The 15,770-nt window shown below is 40.3% G+C and overlaps 1 protein-coding gene and 1 long non-coding RNA gene across 4 annotated transcripts in view; one reads left to right on the top strand and one right to left on the bottom strand.

The window, feature by feature from the left end:
* Nucleotides 1-86: 86 nt before the first annotated feature.
* On the bottom strand, nt 87-1,228 carry LOC110833935 (uncharacterized). Its single transcript, XR_002544422.2, has 2 exons — nt 979-1,228; nt 87-345 (listed from the first exon to the last, which is right to left on the bottom strand). It is a non-coding gene; the product is annotated as an uncharacterized LOC110833935 (long non-coding RNA).
* A 7,847-nt stretch (nt 1,229-9,075) lies between these two features.
* LOC110833933 (pancreatic triacylglycerol lipase-like) overlaps nt 9,076-15,770 on the top strand; it is a 125,224-nt gene continuing 118,529 nt past the window's right edge. For all 3 annotated transcript variants that reach the window (XM_087361396.1, XM_022072546.2, XM_087361397.1), the window contains exon 1: nt 9,076-9,236. The gene's annotated coding sequence lies outside the window, so the exon portion shown is untranslated. The remainder of the gene's footprint in view (nt 9,237-15,770) is intronic.

Below are 15,770 nucleotides of genomic sequence, written 5' to 3'. Positions count from 1 at the left end.
TTATAGGTTATGTGTAGTAAATTATGAAAGTGTTATTGTTCAGTGTTTCTCAGTGACCAGCTATCAAAGAACATGGAAAAGCATCATGACTTGAAATTAACTTATATTCTTTGGCATTCTCATAAAAACAAAACAGTGCATATATGACATATAGTGGGACAGCTTTACTTTTAATTTTTTTAATATAATCTACAAGGCCATCTCCATCACTTCAACAGTTGGTATCGTTCTCTTCTTCCTTTTGGATGGTAATGAAACGACTTCTGAGGAATATGAACAGTTGGCATCCTTGACATGGGTTCAGTTTGTTGTAGCTGTTTTCTAGTCAAGGTCCGGCACTCACTGCTGTGAAGAAGACATGGTACAGACAGGCCTTTTAAAATTTCATTACTATTTCCTGATTTATACAGTCATGCCACTTATATAGATAATATAGATAAACCTTTGTAATTTGTTCTGTATATCGAAATTTCTGTTACTGCCTAGTTGGAAACCTACATAATTGAAATTCATAATTTGTTTGACTGTGGAGATGGCTGTCTTCTAGCTTCTTGTGCCATCAGGGTGATGACTCATCACCCTGATGATGAAGGATGCAAGGACCTCTGAAACATTCGTAAACTTCTACTTGACTACACAACAACCCAGAAAACAACCATCTTCAGACTCGCTGCCATGAATACCGCAAATCCTACTTTTTTTTTACTGTATTATTATTCATTCCTGTTTTTGTGCAAATAATTTATTTTCCTTTCTTGGCCAAGATTTTTTTCCTTCAAGTGGAAATAGTCAAATTATACTTGAAGTGACACGGATTTTTACAAAGAATCCTCTGAAGCAGTTAAAATCATTTGGTCATCTGCAAATAAGATTGTCATCAACAGTTTCCTTTTAAAAAAAAATCGGTATCTTTCTTCCATTCTATTATGGCATGGTAAGATTAAAACGAATGGGTTATAATTGGCATAAATGGCTTACTTGGTTAATTAAAAACTTTTCTGTTATTTCTTCCATCTCCAATCTCAGTGATAAAGTTTGTTCTAAAACAGACTGGATTATTTGTATGAGATGTCGTAGAAAGCCTTTCATGCGTTTTCCACAATATAATCTTGTTTAACATGTCAAAGGCTTTTATGTAAACTACAAGGGCAATATAAACTTGGAAGACTTAATTATGCATTAACCTTCATTTCCTGTGTCGTAAAGACGGAGTCGAAACATAGTTTAATACCAATTATTACCACCAGATCGCTTGTACAGTAGTTTCATTACAGATGCCGATAGATGGCAGAAGAATTTATGTTTGACATTATAGACCACGTGCATTGCCAACTTTTAACATTGAGTTGCTGATCTACATGTGGATGTTATTTCTAGTGGCAGTGGTGTTGCTCTCACCGATTTAATAAGTTTAAGTGCTGAGGGAATCATTTAAATATACAAGGAAGTGAGTACGTAATAGGAGGTTGCAGAACGAGAGAGCTGAACTTCACCATGATCGTATTGTTTCCACTAAACACGAATTGGAGGTGAGTTAGGATTTTCGGGAGCCTCTTTCCCAAAACTCTCTCTTCAAGACGTCATCCTCCAATAAAACAATAATATGCCGGCTCGCAGCGTTCTTTCTCATCGAGAACAAAACGTCTTTTCAAACTTGCAGGAAGAACATAAAATTATTTGCATTCCAACAGTCAGAAACTGACACTAGAAATTTTACAGTTAATTTGTACATAAATTTGTGTAAATATATGCATTTTATAAATGAATTTAAGGGCAGAAATGTTGACAAAGTGGAAAACAGTCGTAGTAAACTATTTTAAATGCATATTCTGGACCTGTCGTTGAGAAGAGCGTGTTTGCTTCTTTAGTTTGTAAATCTGTTTCATATCATGAGTGCTGCTAGAGTGTTGAGTCACAAGCCGCGACAGGTGACTGAACCATTTCTTCCGCCATCTCTGCTCTCATCCTCAGGGCAGATGCGAAACGAAACTGGTCCTATGTAGCGATCTCGCCGATGGGAACTGTTTCTGGATTTTGGTTTCTCTTGCATTGTCAATTTTGTGCATCGATTCTGTAGCAAATAGAATGAGATCATGAACTGCAAATTTTATCACATTTGGGCTTGTCTACTCCTGAAATAGTCTGCCTCAAAATTTAATTTTTGCATTTCCCTGAAAACTTGTTTCGTTTGTGAATGCTGTTTTATTCAATTTTCGTCTTGGACTGCCCCTGTAGTGAGCCATGGTTCGGAGTGACCTATCTTCCCCATCTCCGCGATCTTTGGAGCCACAGGCTTCGATGCCCTTACGAGGCAGTGCGACGGGCAGTCTGTGTGTGTTCGCCGGAGAGAGAAAGTCTGAAGAATAAATTTTAATGCCTGTTGTGAGCTACGTCTAATCTTTTGTTTGATTTTGGTCAGAACGCTGGCCTTGTAATCCTGGGGTCTCGGGTTCGATTCCCGGCGGTGCCCGAATTTATAACTTGTGTTGGGCAAGGCCGTGGTCTAGGCAACACGGAGTTTTCCTCCGTGGCATCCCAACAATTACTCCATTCACACACAGAAGAAGGCAATGGCAAACCACTTTTGGATCATCTGCCAAGAACGTATATGAACAGGTCCCAGTCCGAGAAAAGGATGGAAGGATCCTGTTCATATGGACCTGTCGTCAGACAGAACACTAAATAATAATAAGATGAGGTGGTCTAGCGGTTAGAACGCTGGCCTTGTAATCCTGGGGTCTCGGGTTCGATTCCCGGCGGTGCCCGAATTTATAACTTGTGTTGGGCAAGACCGTGGTCTAGGCAACACGGAGTTTTCCTCCGTGGCATCCCAACAATTACTCCATTCACACACAGAAGAAGGCAATGGCAAACCACTTTTGGATCATCTGCCAAGAACGTATATGAACAGGTCCCTATCAGAGGGAACTTGTTCATAATGTCACCAGGAGTCTGCTCCGACACGATGATACAAAATAAAAAAACAGCCGAAGCCTGAGCAGAGTGAGTTTTGTTTGACTTCTTCCTGATGAAGACCCCGAGTCTGAAGAAGCAGCTGACTTTTCTGACTCCGAGCTCGCCTGGGCACTGTGAGGTAATCTTAAAGCTGTACACGTCAGAACACATGAAAGCCTGTCTTCTGTTGTTCGTTCAGTGGTTGAGGAACGAATGATTTTAGGATCGGTCGTCACTCACCGTGAAATCTTGCGCATGCGCGTATATCGAATTCCTAGCAGCGATGTTCTTTTCGTCGGTGTGGACAATAGATGGCTCTAGCAGACAAAATCAGGGTTGAGTAGAAATTGTGCAGAGGCAGTGGGCTTGTCACTCACTACTTAAATGCACTATACGAGCAAGACGGGGCTAAGTAATTGTCTCGGAACGGAAAGTGGAAATTATTGAATGACTTCGCCATGTAATGTACAGTGTCTTACGTAGCTTGCCTATTTAAGTAGAGTGGACTGTGTAGATGTAGTTACTGATGGATGACTGTAGTTGAACTGTCTGACGATCAATACAAAACAGGATCCATCCCTTAAAACTTGAAAAATGTTAATTAATGGCTGGTGTAGAACCTAGAAAATCACGTAAAAGTCTGTTCATGAGTTCAGAGAGCTTAGCGTATCCATGTCAATACATGTTCTCATTAACTTCACTGTAAATAATCTAGAACATTCTGAAACTAATTCTGCTGTACACGGCGTAAACACAAGGACTAATAATCAGCTTCAAGAACAATTTTCTAACCTTTCATGTACTCAGAATAGTGCATATTTTGCAGGAATCAAAATTTCCTACAGTGTTTCGACAAGTCTTACAAGTCTTTTAAATAAAAAGGCACAGTTTAAAGTAGATTTAAAAAGGTACTTGATTACACAATTAATTACTCTGTCGATGAATTCTAACCTTCACAAATAAATCGTAATGTTCATTAAGGTCTTCTTGTCTTAATATAAGTGGGTAGTATAATTTACCTACTTTATGTTATAGGCGGATGCATTTGTGTGAACCCTTTGTTTGTAATATGTGAAATTTTATAATAATATGAATTTTGCTTGTTTTACGCAAAAGCAACTCGTCGTTGAAACTGAAGCAGTAACGTGTTTGGTTCATGTCTGAAAAACTTCATGATTATTTAAAATATTTGAGAGTGTTTCATCGTGAATCCTGAAGTACCACAACAGTTATACTAACGCAATTCCAGTATGCAGCCCCCCTGTTTCAAGATCATCATTATCTGCTTAGAACAAAGGTTTCAGATAGTTTCGTTTTCAACATAATCTTTAGCATGAAAAGCTACGATTAATTATGTCTACAAAAATAAGAGTTGTGTGTTTTAAGCAGGGCTGTGAGTTCGACTCCTTCATAAAAGCTCAATATGTAATAATAAAGAGATATCATCACCACCACGTAAATCATCAGGCTACTTTTTAGAATTATAACCTGTTTATTTATTATTTTTTATTTAGTGTTCTGTCTGACGACAGGTCCATATGAACAGGATTCTTCCATCCTTTTCTCGGACTGGGACCTGTTCATATACGTTCTTGGCAGATGATCCAGAAGTGGTTTGCCATTGCCTTCTTCTGTGTGTGACTGGAGTAATTGTTGGGATGCCACGGAGGAAAACTCCGTGTTGCCTAGACCACGGTCTTGCCCAACACAAGTTATAAATTCGGGCACCGCCGGGAATCGAACCCGAGACCCCAGGATTACAAGGCCAGCGTTCTAACTGCTAGACCACCTCATCTTATTATTATTTAGTGTTCTGTCTTACGACAGGTCCATATGAACACGATCCTTCCATCCTTTTCTCTTCTCGGACTGGGACCTGTTCATATACGTTCTTGGCAGATGATCCAGAAGTGGTTTGCCATTGCCTTCTTCTGTGTGTGAATGGAGTAATTGTTGGGATGCCACGGAGAAACCGGGGAAGCCTAGACCACGGCCTTGCCCAACACAAGTTATAAAGTTCCCTTATGCGTTACGTGCCCCACCCGTCAAATTTTCCTTAATTTGACCATCATGATAATATTTGCTGAAGATTAAAAGCTCTGCAGCTCCTCATTACGTAGTTTTCTCCAGTCCCCTGTAACTTCATCACTTTTGCGTACAAACATTATCTTCAGCACACTGTTTCCTGTGTGTGCTTTACGATCGTCATATTTTTTTGTTTTTGTTTACGAAGTTGGACACACGAGGCGCTCAAGTTCGTCGTGATAAAGCGATGCTCAGTTCAGTGGACTCCAGTGGAAACAGACTTTTCGATCGAGAAAGTAATTTCGATGTTCGATTTGATGTGTCTACGATCGATTCTAACAGTGAGAAACCTCGTCGTTATCAGAACTTCGCGACATAACATTCACGAGGTGCCGGAACGACCATATGAAATCCTGACTCCTTAATTGTTTTGAGGAGTTTACTTTGAAGTAATATCAGATAGTTGGTGCAGGGATTTTTGGAAAAATCCTGTGACGCAGTTAAAATACTTGGTCGTCTGCAGATAGCAGTGTTGTCAACAGTTTATTTATTAAGAAATTCGTAATTTAGTGCCATTCTGTAATAGCATCGTCTAAACAATTTTTTAAAAAGAATGACCAATGATAATGTCGTATTCCTTGGGTAATTAGAATTTTTAAGATATTAAAAAATACATATAATGGGACTGAATTAAAAATAGAATTACTAACCAAGGAGTGAGACCGGGGGTTAGCTAGTCCCCGACGCTTTTTAATAAAAATAGGCGTATGGACGATAGGGTTTGTCGGTTTTTAAAAACCGGGTTTAGAAACCGGTTTTTTGGATAAATTTGTAAAATTCGAAAACCGGTTTTTAAAATTTAAAAGACCGGTTTTAGATACTAGAATTAATATGAAAAAATTAGTTGATTAATTAAAAACGTTAATATTTTGACTTGAAATCGCCTCGGGCACAAGAATATTGTAGTAAAACTAATCTTCATGAGTCAGGCGAATGTTTTACATGCAAATCCACAAACGCGTTCTATTTCTAATTTCGTGAAAAAGGGCAGTTTAGACGTAATGTAACCGTCCCTTTCCTTCCACCTCACGTCACACTACTTGTTTAGTATACTCGTAGTCGTAGCCTGGTTTGCTCATATGGTTACAGCTTCTTGACGTGGGATGTGTAAAGATACAGAAAGGGATTGTTGATCATGGTGTGATGTTGTCGGTGAGCACGAGTTTCCGACTCCCTGGGAATATACGGGAATTCGAAGGTGGAGCAGGTTTCTGCACAAATGGACGACAAAGTCTTTCTGTGTTGCACTGATCGACGACACTTTATTTTTCCTTAATACGCGCAGGAACATATATATCTTAAGCACTATTCACGGAGGCAGCTGGATGGCTCGGCTGTTCCTTTGTTCCTTCGTACGTTTGTTAAGAAAAACACCCCCGCTCAACCGAAGGACCAAAACTTTTTGAGGGCGCCCCGCAACCACGGTCGCCCTTAAATACCCCTGCATTACGTAATTTGTCATTGAATTTGGCTTAACAGCTGCAACCTGATTCGTTCCTCCACAACGGCGGGAACGCGCCTTAAGCTGAGCTCAAAGTCAATTGGTCCATCGCAATGATGCGATGGTCGTAATGCAGTCTTCACCCCACATCTGGAAGGCGTGCATTCCAACTCTGGGGTGGCTTAAGTATTTTGTTTGTTGGTTTATGTTTGGCTTTTTTCAACGCCAGGCTCCCCTTGGGACAGAAGGAAGGCCGAGGAGGGTGACCCGCAAGTGGCCATGTGGGGCCACATTCCTTCAACTTAACATGTTTAACAAAGCCAAAATTAAGCATTCAGTCTAATTTAGGTGAAGTAAGGCGTTCCAAAAATCATGTAATTACACCTTCTTCGGTTTTCTTATAAGCCAGATCAACATGCCGAAGCCTGGTTTACCTTTCATCTCAAGGCTCAGTCCGTTCGGGAATTGAACCACAGACCTGGACTGGCACAGTAATTATAGCAAAACTTGCTGCAATGGATGGATTGTCCATTAATAGCATTACAACAAGCTCGTTCATACTAGAGTCTTTGCAACAACGGGGATGTTCATTACCAAAAAACAACTCTCGAGTAATGGATCTCATTCATGTGTTTTATGACAATGCCAAATGTGAAATTATAAATGAATTGGATTGTATTAAGAAGAATGGGAAAAAATTCTCTATAAATTTAGATGAGTGGACTATGAAAAATAAATCGCAGATATTTGAATAATAACGTACACCATTTTGTGGAAGATTTTAATTTGGGCTCAGTTCCAATAGCTAGTTCCTGCGATTCTAAGAAAACATTAGAATTAGTTTCTGAGAGGCTACAAATTTTTAACTTGGATCTAGCAACCGACATAATTTATAATTCATATTTTGTACGGATTTTAGTTATTTTAGTTTTTTATTTGATTTTGTATAGAGTATATTTTATTTTGTTATATTTTTGTAGTTTTATAAATATTAAATAAACTGAAAAAATCTAAAATAAGTATAAATATTTTTTTAATGTTTTAACTATATTTTGTTTTGTTTTTTTGTAAAAAATTTGAAAACCGGTTTAACCGGTTTTTTTGGAAATACTGAAATTCGAAAACCGGTTTTTTCAAAAGTCGGTTTTTGTATAAACCCTATGGACGATGTTTAAAGAGAATAAATTCACGTATTAAATTAACTGGTAAGATCACAGTTTATATGCCGAGCTCTGCCGATGATATGGTGATAACTGCCAAGATAGCAAGAATAACTTGCAGAAAAGCGTCCATGAAAGACAACAAATTGAGCAATATTTACAATTGTAAAACCCCAACCACAGAAACAAAGTTTACGGATTTTCGAGGAAAATTCCCAGTTGGATAGAAAAATAATTCAGTCATAGAGCGAGTTTCTGGATTCAAATATTTGGGCCGAGATTTTTCGTATAAACATAACGAAGATTTAAATAAGAAAATAAATAAATTTCAAGATATACTTGGGACAATTTGGAGAACGTTGAAACGAAAAAAAAAACTATTAAAGAGAAAAATTAAAAGCAGAATTTGATAATTTTTTTCAAACTTTTTTAAATTCTGGAACTCACTCATATCGATTCGGAGACCGTAAAATTATAAATGAAAACGATCGATTGAAACACTGTGACAGTTCATTAAGAATTTTAATAAATTTGGCCCTAGCAAGTCCAAACAAGTTTTACAGATTTCTCGAGAATTTTCTTTAGACATCAGTGAAATGCTTTTCGTGAGCAATCTGCCAAAATCAAGTTTATTTTCTGTTACGATTTGCATGTGCCCCTCTGAGTCTTCGTCAGTAAGATTCATCCAAGTTCTTAATTTGACCACCGTCATGAATAATTTCTGTCGCTACTGAATATACATTAATAATCGTCTTATCAAATGTCAGATTATCTATTTTTTTATTTCATTTTCCACAGTGTCATGATGTTGCAATGTTTTCGCCTGCCGCGGATTCAAAACCCCCGTGAAAAAGTAAACATATCTTTGTTTTCTGTGGCGTGTAACGCCTTGGATCGCGTGAACAATCAGATCGTTGAAAGAACGTATGCCCTTCTTCCGTTAACCCTCCACCTTCTTCGTGTGGTGCGTGACTAAGCATGTGTCAGGTGTAACTTTACCTTTAATTTGCTATAAACTTTATTTAAATGAAGCAGGCCCGTGCCGTCAACAATTGTTTTGTACCGGAAAAAAGTTTTAATGTTCAACTGATCGTAATCTGTGATAAGTGTGTTTGGTATAAGCCGTATATCGATTGTGGGCGGCTGCCGCGAGCAATCGATACACGGCTTTATAGATTCGATATTATAGTAGCTGATTTACGCTACATCACATGTATGTGTGTATATAATTTTGTTATCCGCGTTTCTTTTTGTAATTATTCTCTCAGTCTGCATTTTAAATCGTGGGCATTCTAACAAATATAAAGAGATAATAAATTAGAAAGAAACGGGAAGGGAGAGTGGGGACGCGTCATCTATTGGTGACTTGCTGGTTCAGCATGTGACCACTAGGAGCGCGGAATGTTGCTTCTTCATTCGTCTGCTATGCTCAGTTGTTCTTCTGAAGTGCATCGGTGAGGTACGTTAGTTCGTGGCGGTGAGGTGTTTCAGATTAGAAAATATAATTAATCATTCGTGATTCTAAAATACGGTGACAGAAACTTCACTTCTTACAACCAGATGGACCTGACTGACGCGTGATTGGTGCTTTATAAGTGAGTAATGTACTGAATTCATTAAACTTTACCGCTATATATTTTTAAACAAATGGGTTTCAAAGTGCTAACTATTTAATATTTACACTGTGTATTGCTTAATTACCTCTGTGTCTTGAAACTAAGTTAACTGATCAATTCTGACATCGTGTCAATTCTTAAATTTTGTGAACTTGGTGTACAGATTCTAACCTCAACATATTTATGGATTAACTCGCTATAATCTATTATTTTTATTGCCTAGATTAATGTTTTGTTCAACTTAATTATTTTTCTAAGTTGATGGGCGTATACATTTCGGGCGTTTAACTTACTTCGGTATTCCTGTGAGATTTCTTAAATGTTTTTACGTAATATTGTTACGACAATTATATCAAAACAGAATGCAGCTATTTAAGCAAATATGCAGTGCATTGCTGTGGTCAGATTTCGTAGGTAACAGCAGTTACTTACAGATTAGTTAAAAATTTTGACAGTAGGAATATATAATCTGTTGGGCCCAATCGATAGAATTAAGGTCCGGAGATAGGGATTAGCTCTATCGATTGGACTCAACAGAGTAGGTATTACTGAAGATGGAGATAGAGTCCCATCTCCGAAACGTCGTGCAATTTTATTGTTTTATTAGAAGATTGAAAATATCCAGAAAACTTTTTATTTTAAGCACGCAGACGTAACATTTGTTTGAGAATACCGATGGGTCGTCACTGCCTCAGGTTCGAGCCAAAGTTTTTGGCAGTCAGGATAGCAGAAACGTCCTTCAAAGTTTACGCGGTTGCTGTAATCTCCTGCCGTCTCTTCTCAAACGTATGAACACGGTTTAAGCTCTCTCTGACCTCGTCTGTATGCGACTCCCTTACATAAAACATTCATCTGAACAGTCAACATTTGCAACGTAAGTCATCAGTGCTAAAGCAGTTCACTGCCACTTCGATTAAATAAAGAGTTGCCTATTCAATCTCGTGAAGTTTTGTTGACATGGGGTGTCGCACGCAGACCCAGGTTATGACGAAAGGCGACTTAAATACAACAGCAAAACTTAGTTGTTAAAACATGTCCTTCTCGAGTCATGCAAGATCTGTAAATTTTTGTGTTGGTTTTCAGATTTAGTCGATTAACAGAAAACAAATTCACGTTTACCAAACCGTTAAAGAGTTTCAGGGCTGCGTAAATTTACTGCGTTATACGCCATACGTGGCCCCATTTATCTGATTACATGCATTAAACACAAAGATTTCATAATTATTATTATTAGAGTTGCTAATATTATATCAAGAGGAACCCAGAAGTTTTACTAGAGGCTGGTAGACAAGTGGGGCTGGAAGTAAATTCAGAAAAAACTAAGTACATGTTGGTATCTCGTCATCAGAAGACAGGCGGGCAAAATTGTCTTAGGGTGGCTAATAAATCCTTTGAAAGGGTTACAAAGTTCAAATATTTGGGAACAACAATAACAAATCAAAATGATACTTGTGAGGAAGTTAGGAGGAGACTAAATTCCGGAAATGCTTGCTACTTCTCAGTCCAAAATATTTTGTCTTCCCGTCTGATTTCTAAGAACCTGAAAATTAAAGTATACAAAACAATAATCTTACCTGTTGTTTTGTATGGGTGCGAAACATGGTCTCTCACTCAGAGGGAGGAACACAGATTGCAGGTGTTTGAGAATCGGGTGTTGAGGAGGATATTTGGGCCTAAGAGGGAAGACGATGGGGCGTGGAGAAAACTGCACAATGACGAGCTTAAAAATCTGTACTGCTCCCCCAGTATTGTGAGGATGATTAAGTCGAGAAGAGTGAGATGGGCGGGACATGTAGCGCGCATGGATGGGACAAGAGGTGTGCACCGGGTACTGGTTGGGAAGCCTGAGGGGAAGAGACCTCTGGGGAGACCTAGACGTAGATGGGAGGATAATCTCAGGCGGGATCTATGGGAGATAGGAGTTGAAGGAAACTGGATTTTGTTGGCTCAGGACAGGGTCCGGTGGAGGGCTTTGGTTAGTTCGGTGATGAACCTTCGGGTTCCGTAAGCCATCTGGTTGGTTGGGTCCACTATTTGGGAAGCCTGAGGGGAAGAGACCTCTGGGGAGACCTAGACGTAGATGGGAGGATAATCTCAGGCGGGATCTACGGGAGATAGGAGTTGAAGGAGACTGGATTTTGTTGGCTCAGGACAGGGTCCGGTGGAGGGCTTTGGTTAGTTCGGTGATGAACCTTCGGGTTCCGTAAGCCATCTGGTTGGTTGGGTCCACTATTTGGGAAGCCTGAGGGGAAGAGACCTCTGGGGAGACCTAGACGTAGATGGGAGGATAATCTCAGGCGGGATCTACGGGAGATAGGAGTTGAAGGAGACTGGATTTTGTTGGCCCAGGACAGGGACCGGTGGAGGGCGTTGGTTAATTCGGTGATGAACCTTCTTGTTCGGTAAGCCATCTGGTTGGTTGGGTCCACTATTTGGGAAGCCTGAGGGGAAGAGACCACTGGGGAGACCTAGACGTAGATGGGAGGATAATCTCAGGCGGGATCTATGGGAGATAGGAGCTGAAGGAGACTGGATTTTGTTGGCCCAGGACAGGGTCCGGTGGAGGGCTTTGGTTAATTCGGTGATGAACCTTCGGGTTCCGTAAGCCATCTGGTTGGTTGGGTCCACTATTTGGGAAGCCTGAGGGGAAGAGACCGCTGGGGAGACCTAGACGTAGATGGGAGGATAATGTCAGGCGGGATCTATGGGAGATAGGAGCTGAAGGAGACTGGATTTTGTTGGCCCAGGACAGGGTCCGGTGGAGGGCTTTGGTTAATTCGGTGATGAACCTTTGGGTTTCGTAAGCCATCTGGTTGGTTGGGTCCACTATTTGGGAAGCCTGAAGGGAAGAGACCGCTGGGGAGACCTAGACGTAGATGGGAGGATAATGTCAGGCGGGATCTATGGGAGATAGGAGCTGAAGGAGACTGGATTTTGTTGGCCCAGGACAGGGTCCGGTGGAGGGCTTTGGTTAATTCGGTGATGAACCTTCGGGTTTCATAAGCCATCTGGTTGGTTAATATTACATATTGAGAATTACAAGCATGAAACGTGAATTATGGAATCATTTACATTGCCTAAGTCATTATTTTTATATTATCCTTAGTAACAGGATTAAAATTTAATTCCTCTGAAGAAAGCCTTCGGCTTGAACATCTCCCGAGGTCCTTAAATAATTTTTAAAATATTTTGTGGCAAGATAAAATGAATGAGAATGATGAGCCCAGATTTTTAATATTCACAGCTTCTTTTTAAAATTTAATTTGCGTTTTATTAAGTAGGACATAGAGGACAAAATTTGTGGCTGATATTATTACTTATATTACAATTTATTCTAGTAACAAGATTTATCTTTAGTCTAGAGAATTTCATACGATCGTTTCTCTTCTCTCGCTGTCTTTAATATTTTATTGATGGGATTCAAATGTCTGTTGTATAGAGTAATTACAAAATAGTAAAATTTCAAAAGTTTATTGCCATAAAATTAATCACGTGACTATGAAGAAAAATCCTCTAATATAAATCTGCAATGTACAGTTGAATTCGTGTCCACCAAAACCGATTCTGTACCTAAAGCAATTGGACAATTTAAGGATATAGTGAAATAAATAAATAAATAAAGATATGTGTTTGTGTGTAAGTGTTTACGAATGACGGAGATTATTTAGCGAATTGGGTGTTCTGTGACGCATATTTCGAATAAGATAGGCCCAAGGTTTTGTGACACGTTTAACGACACATTTTTGAGAGTCTCTGTACCCGCAAATCAATTTACGTTTTGTCTCTCACGAACACAAATCGAATGTAAAGTAGTCCAGCGTAGTGTGACTCATCAGAGTTAACGTAAATGGACTTTTCGTGTCTTAAACATGCAAATCATTTGCTGCATACTTAACACCGTGGTAGCAGAACCCAGCAGTTTCAACACCGACAACACCAGAGCCCGCCACCGGCCACGACCCTGAGCCAACTCCTCCCTAAGATCCATCTTCATGTTATCCTCCCATCTCCTTCTTGGTCTGCCCAGTGGTCGTCTTCCAGAAGGATTCCCTACCAAAATCCTGTATGCACCTCTTGTCTTCCCCGCCATGCGTGCTACATGTCCAGCCCATCGGAGCCTTCTATATTTCACTGTCATTAATGTTCCAGGTGACCCAGACAATTCACGTAGCTCCTCGTTATGGAATATTCTAAATTCTTCCCCACTAATTTCATCCCTCCTAAGTCCAAATATCCTCCTGAGCACGTTTTTCCCCCCAAACACTTGTAATCTACGTTTTTCCTTCAAGGTAAGAGACCATGTTTTGCAACCATACAAGACAACAGGCAAAATTACTGATCTTCAGTGTTTTGGATAGTAAACAGGATGATAACAGCTTCTGAATTTCTAGAAACAAGCATTTCTTGAATAAATTCTACTCTTAATTTCATCATGGGCCTCATTTCTATTTGTTATTATTGTTCCCAGATACTTCGTTTTTGAAACGTGTTACTTATAATTACGGCCGTTCCGTGCACCGACCAGGCCGTGCCGAGTTCTACTATGCACAGCAGTAGTGAGCTCGGCTAGCGAGTAATTTTGTCCCAACTGTAAATACTGTGGCTACGATTTAGAACTCGTCATACAATACTGAATATTAAAACAGCGAACAGCTGAGTCGCCTGTAACGTTATTTAACGTTTCCTATCAACTGAGAATTATTGTCTGTTTCAATATAAATGTGGCAAAGGTGGTTCTAAAACTACTACATACGAGGCTGGTCTACAAAGTAAGTTTCCCTGGGGCCGTTTACAGAAACAAAACACAATTTCATGGAAATATTTATTGCAACAGATACAGCAAGTGTCCAGCTATTTTTCAACATATTCGCCACCGGAATTGAGACATTGGTCATACCGTGGGACCAACTTTTGAATACCTGTGTCGTAGAAGTCTGCCGCCTGGGATTGGAACCACTGTGTGACAACCATCTCCGCCTCTCTGTCATTCTCAAAACGCTGACGCTGACCGGACAGGAATTTCTTGAGGTGTAGGAAAAGATGGAAATCACTGGGAGCGAGGTCCGGGCTGTAGGGTGAATGATTAAACACCTCCCAGCTGAACTCCTGCAGGAGACTTGCTGTCCGTCGAGCCGTGTGCGGCCTAGCGTTATCACTGACCGCACTTCACAGTCGGCGGGAGCTGGAATAAGAACCTCCATCTTCAACAGCTGCAACGATGCTACTGTGAGAACGCGGGAGGTGCCGTTAGTGCATGCGCCATGCTACGTCATTGCTCTATCACGTACGCACAGTCGCTTCGCGCAATATAAGGTTTGCTAGCTGTGGGACGAGTGGGAAACTTACTTTGAGGACGCGCCTCGTAGTTCCAGATGCGAGGAACTGGTGTTTCGCATCTCTGATGACAGCGATGTTAGTACACGAATGAAATTATAAATCCGCGCGGCACAAACTCTTACGAGGCTGGTGGTCTGGGAATAATATTCTGTGTTTTTATACAAGGGGTCTCGTGTTTGAGACCGCACAAATGTAATGGGGACTTTACCGTACGTTGCCGCTTTGTTTGTTTGTTAGTTACACAAGGCAACGAAGGTTCTCACGTCAACGATTATGAAGAAGATGACCATCTAGGATCACTCTGATTACTGTACTAAAAAAATACCGCCTAAATATATTTAATATATCTTAATTATTTAATAGTGATCACTGGACCCCAAGGTTCGCGGGTTCAAACCCGGCCGAGGTCGATGGATTTTTAAGGGGTGATAAAAATCCATAGCACAACTTCCTTCGAAAAAGCATGAACGAGATGTTTAGTAATGAAAACTCGCCGGCCATTTCTCACACAAGTCTCTCCTGATTCACTACTAGATGGCTCTAGCAGCCAAAAATCATTATTCAGTAGAAATTGTGCAGAGGCAGTGGTCTGGTCGCTCACTACTCACTAATGCACACTTCAAAAGACTAAGAAACCTCCGAAAAGGATTCGGCGAAGACCCACAACTGGGTTGTAGAGCTAAGGAATAAGAATATTTAATCAATAAAAATAAAATTTTGCAGCAGGATTTCGGATTTTTATTCTTTATAACCAGAACAATAGCCACGGTGGTCTAGCGGTTAGAACGCTGGCCTTGTAATCCTGGGGTCTCGGGTTCGATTCCCGGCGGTGCCCGAATTTATAACTTGTGTTGGGCAAGGCCGTGGTCTAGGCAACACGGAGTTTTCCTCCGTGGCATCCCAACAATTACTCCATTCACACACAGAAGAAGGCAATGGCAAACCACTTTTGGATCATCTGCCAAGAACGTATATGAACAGGTCCCAGTCCGAGAAAAGGATGGAAGGATCCTGTTCATATGGACCTGTCGTCAGACAGAACACTAAATAATAATAAGATGAGGTGGTCTAGCGGTTAGAACGCTGGCCTTGTAATCCTGGGGGTCTCGGGTTCGATTCCCGGCGGTGCCCGAATTTATAACTTGTGTTGGGCAAGGCCGTGGTCTAGGCAACACG

The sequence above is a fragment of the Zootermopsis nevadensis genome, unplaced genomic scaffold, assembly GCF_977971745.1.
Source record: "Zootermopsis nevadensis isolate Lab colony 2312 unplaced genomic scaffold, Znev_1.0 Znev_ptg000057l, whole genome shotgun sequence".
Lineage (NCBI taxonomy): Eukaryota > Metazoa > Arthropoda > Insecta > Blattodea > Termopsidae > Zootermopsis > Zootermopsis nevadensis.
Note: the sequence above shows the minus strand (reverse complement) of the source record. Positions and strands in the feature narration are given on the sequence as shown.